General features: G+C 40.7%; 1 long non-coding RNA gene across 1 annotated transcript; it reads left to right on the top strand.

Moving 5' to 3' along the window:
* Positions 1 to 556: 556 nt before the first annotated feature.
* LOC109529429 (uncharacterized) lies at positions 557 to 1,094 on the top strand. The gene is made up of 2 exons (XR_002170841.1): positions 557 to 874; positions 978 to 1,094. It is a non-coding gene; the product is annotated as an uncharacterized LOC109529429 (long non-coding RNA).
* The last annotated feature ends 3,945 nt before the right edge of the window (positions 1,095 to 5,039 follow it).

Here is a 5,039-nt window from a genome sequence, read left to right as displayed (position 1 = left end):
TGCACCCTTACGTACTGCGGCCGGTTTGTGAGGTAAGGTATGTGTGTGCTTATCACTGTTTACCACAATAATTGAAGAGTACTGCAGGAAAACAGAGCCATCCGTCGTTACCACACAGACACACACCTAAGAGGAGAAAACAAAAGATGGTTTCATCACCAGACACATTGTTTGTGCATAAAGTTAAATAGTCTTGTGTTATGTTCTTTGTCGAATTTAAATCTGATCTTGAGATTTTGAATGACAAGAAAATGTCAAAACTTTAAACAGTGCATGCACCAAGGTTCTTCCCACAAATTACATCACTTTTCTCACAAAACACCTTGCAGCTCCACATTCCTGCCCTTCATTTGTCTTCCTAAACTGGAGTGAATCTATAGCTGAATATGTGAGGCCTGCTTTGTTCATGAACAAACCAATTTAACCACATGACAGCAGGCACAGGATCGGGAGTGTAGATCTGTCTATTATTGTTTTGGTAATGTCCCTATTACACAGCCATTCTAACCTGCTGTCATACCACCCGTCCACAAGGTGTCGCGAGAGCTCTGTGGTTGAAACCGACCACCAACCATTGGTTACCATCCACAACAAGCCCTTTCACACGATCCCAGCACGATTGCAAAGAATGATGCTCAGACTACAGAAGTTCAACCGAACACTCGTCTACAAGAAAGGTAAACATTTCTACATTGCGGACACACTCTCCCACCCCAAGGCTGAACACTCCCCCATTAAAAGAGGAGCAGCGCGATTCTGAAGTCATGACGCTTCAACTCATTTCACCCAAACGTCTACAAGAGCTGGCAGGACACACAAAGACCCAGTTCTTCAGACACTGACGCGCTCCATCCAACAAGGTTGGCCCACACGGGTAAGCTGTGTACCCAAAGCAATCAAACCATTCTTTAGTTTTCGAGAAGAACTGATTGTTGAAAACGAGGTTGTTATGAAAAACAACAGAGCCGTTGTTCCAGCTCTTCTACAGGAAGTGTACTTACAGGAACTACACAAAGGCCATCCAGGCATGGAGTCTGTGAAAAGAAGGGCAAGAGACACTGTTTTCTGGTTCACAAGCAACTCTGACATCAAGGACAAAGTAAAGTCATGCAGTATTTGAAACAGCCTCTAGCCTCACCAACAAAAGCAACCACTGAAACTTCACAAAGTTCCAGATCTTCCATGGTCCACAACAGCTACAGACCTATTTGAATGGGACAACGACAACTACCTCGTACTCGTGGATTCCTACTCTGGATGGTTCGAAGTGGACAAACTGGAAAATATGACATCGATGTGTCATCAAGAAACTCAAACGCCAGTTTGCAGTGCACGGAATACCTCAGAAACTATATTCTGACAATGGCACTCAGTTCACCAGTCAAAACTTTCGTGATTTTTCTGAGTCATGGGAGTTTGAACACGTTACGAGCAGCCCTGATTTCCCTCAGTCAAATGGTCTCAGCGAGACAGCTGTTCGTAGTGCTAAAAGACTACTGGAAACAAGAAAGAGAGATGGAACCGATTTCTACCTAAATCTACTACATCTGCGAAATACACCCAGAGACAGTATCCTTGGATCTCCAGCCCAGAGACTGTTTTCAAGGAGAACACGGTCAACTCTACCTGTCTGTAAGAAGTTACTCAAGCCAAACCCAATAGCCACCAAAACTGTCAAGGCTCATCTCACAAAGAAGCGCAAAGCTCAAAAACCGTATTATGACAAGACCAGCAAGCCACTCACTCCACTGAAGACAAACCAAGTAGTGAGACTTTAAACACGAAAAGGACATGACAAGATCGCTGTTGTTCGTCAAGTTTTCAACAAGCCTCGTTCATAAATGGTCGAGTCAGATGGGAAGCAATACAGACGTACAAGACAACATCTTCTACCAGTGAAGGAACAACTACCTGAACAAGTCCCTGCGCAGTCCAATGGAATGAACAATCAACGCATGGACAAATCAGAGACTGTTGAAGCGGGAAGAAACACTCCTGTAAAGACTGACATTGTTAACCAACAAAGGACAAAACGCGGAATGAACAAGAAACCGCCTACCAAGCTGAGAAACTAGATACAAGCCCAGTACAAAACAATGCTGATGTGTATCTTACTAAAAGTGGCAGAGTATCAAAACCGAATTGTAAATATCTTGAGAAAGATTTTTTTCTGTTCCTGAAAATGTTGGTTACTAAGTTGTAATAGCCCATGTAATGGTAAGTTAGCCTCCCTTTATTTGTCCCACACTGGGGAAATTTACAACAAAATTTACAACAAGTTAGCCTCTAATTTGAATCAGACATTTACTAGCCATTATGTGTGTAAAAAAAAAAAAAAGACACTTAAAAGAAGGGATGTAGATCTGTCTATTATTGTTTTGGTAATGTCCCTATTACACAGCCATTGTAACCTGCTGTAATCTCCACAAGGTGTCATGAGAGCTCTCTGGTTGATTTGCTACACGAGTAAGCCTGTAACACGTTCTTGGTGCTGCTGAAGTAAAACTACTTTTGAGCACATAAACGGACTGGTTTCTTTCTATCAAAACTACAGGGAGTATCAATGATCAAAAGGCTTCAACTAAGAGGCAAATGTACACTTTCTTTACAATTGGTATGAATTGATTTTAAACATCATGTTTGGCGTCTGAAAAAGTTTTTGTTTTTTTCAAGTGGCAAAAATACTGCAAATATGCTACATCCACCAACAGCATTCCCAACTTTGGTAGAAAAATCTAAAACCATGTGGAGAGGGAGAAGTATGTGTTCAATTATGCGATCAATAAATACAAATAGGGGCGGCACGGTGAGGGACTGGTTCGGACGTGGGCGGAGGTGGAGGATTCGGTTCCGACTTGTGATACAAATGTAACCCAGACTTGTTAAGACTGTTATTTCATTGTTATTCTTCTGTTAAGGCAGTGTTTCTCAAATTAGTGGGGCACGCCCCCTTGGGGGGCGGGGGGAGGGCTAGCGGCGAGTTTGACCTCAGGGAACATGTTTTTTTATTTTTTTATTCAGATTTTTTTTTTACTGTCCTAGAATAAAGTGCAGTTTCACTTCCACTACATTAGGGGGCAGTGGCGCTCTCATCGGCGGAGTTTGCGCAGGGAGCATTCGAAGGGAGGAAATAAGGCTTGTATGTATGTATGTACAGGTATGTATGTATGTGTAAGCTTTTGTTGAATTGTTGATTGTTGTCATTTTATATTGAAGCATTGTATTCTTTTATGTTGGTTACTTTAATTATATTCTGTTTAATACTTCCTGAAATATTCTTATGTTGCTTACATGTGATTGGTGAAGAAAAGCAGGAAAGAGGGGTCGTTGCCGGAAGGGGGAGTGTTCGTTGGAGAGTTAGGAGGCAGCCGTTGGGAAAATAAAAAAAGAGAGAAGAGCTGTGTTCAAACGAAGTCGTCCTCTGCTTTTTGTCCATTCTAAACGTAGAGCAAATCCATCTAAAACCTACGAACCCCTCGACTTACATATGTATCGCTTGGCTTCACTCACACGGTGGCAGACGAGGGAAGATCAGTGTGCTAACTGTGTCTAAAAATGTTGGTAGCGGACAGCATGAAGCCAAATAAATTAAGGCGTCACTTAAAGACAATACACCCCAATCACGCTGATAAACCGATTGGGATTTTTCAGCGAAAACGTGCCGAATATTGCCAACAATCATCCCGCTTTGTGACTGCTACTTCAGTAAGCTAAAATACTGTACAGGTACCGGCTACACATTGAGCAGGAGCCGAGAGTTGCTATGTTCTGCTTCAAACCTCGCTTCGAAAAGCTGCATTGCAAAACGTGCTCATTGTAGCCATTAATCCAGACATCATCTTCGATTAAAAAAAAAAAAATAGCACACATTATTTTATATATTTTTGTTTTGCAGGTTAAAGTTTTTTTTATAATGTGCTTGAGTTAATGTTGGTGATCGGTTTGAATGCATTATTATTTATTGAATTTATGTAATTGTATTCTTCATTTTTTTCTGTTACAGTTAATAAAGCTATTCTTTGTTATAAATTGGTCCATATTTCTTTCTTTTTTATTGTCTTATAGGTTAATAAGAATACAGTGTTATGCAGAGGTGTACTTACAACAATTTTATCGACAAACGATACTATTTACAGTCGCGCGGGGAGGGGGGGGGATGTTTTCTTCTTCCAAAGGGGGGTATGACAGAAAATAATTGAAAAGCACTGTGTTATGGTGATATTTATTTGCGATAATGCTGTTTTCGATGGACCATGAACGCACCGCAGCACTGAGAGCGATGACTTGTTCGCGAGGGAGAGAGAACTTTCTCGCACCTTTTCAAACGGGTCGAAGGAGAAACAACTCAGGATAAATGAAAGCTGGTCCTTGAACCTCTACATGTGTCAGGTAGTGGAGTTGAATCCCGTGATCCTCTGGCATTTTTTTTTTTTTTTTTGCCGGGTCGCATTCGTACAAGCAGTAGCTTGAATGCCGAACAGAATTGAATGTCTCAGATTACGCTGTGCTTCTTAAATGCAAACAGCATCAAAACGCAAGACGGAAAGATCGTTTTTTTCACATATCAAGTTCAAGTACAACTTTATTGTCAAATTTTTTGATGTACGACATACAGTGGCGGGCCGTGCATTTCAACCTTAGGCCTTCAGTGACGTCACATACATACACAATATAGGCTCGTCAAGCAGCACTTAATTTCAGGAGCATTTAAAACCATCAAGTATGTATTCCCAATTAAGAGCAGGAAACTAAATTTCACAATATAGGCTCGTCAAGCAGCACTTAATTTCAGGAGCATTTAAAACCATCAAGTATGTATTCCCAACTAAGAGCAGGAAACTAAATTTACAGATATTGTCAAAAATAAAAAGATGATTTAAAAATACGAAATAAAATGCCACCCAAATTACGCTGTGTGATCTTAAACAAGTCTGTCCAATAAATTGCGCAATGTCGCAGTTTCATATAAGACACCAACCAAACAATAACAAAACAAACTATTCTTTGAAAATAAACAGATCATTTGCATTTTGAAAATC

Source organism: Hippocampus comes, unplaced genomic scaffold, assembly GCF_001891065.2.
Source record: "Hippocampus comes isolate QL1 unplaced genomic scaffold, H_comes_QL1_v1.1 scaffold832, whole genome shotgun sequence".
NCBI classification, from domain to species: domain Eukaryota; kingdom Metazoa; phylum Chordata; class Actinopteri; order Syngnathiformes; family Syngnathidae; genus Hippocampus; species Hippocampus comes.
This window is presented reverse-complemented; position numbering and strand designations above follow the sequence as displayed.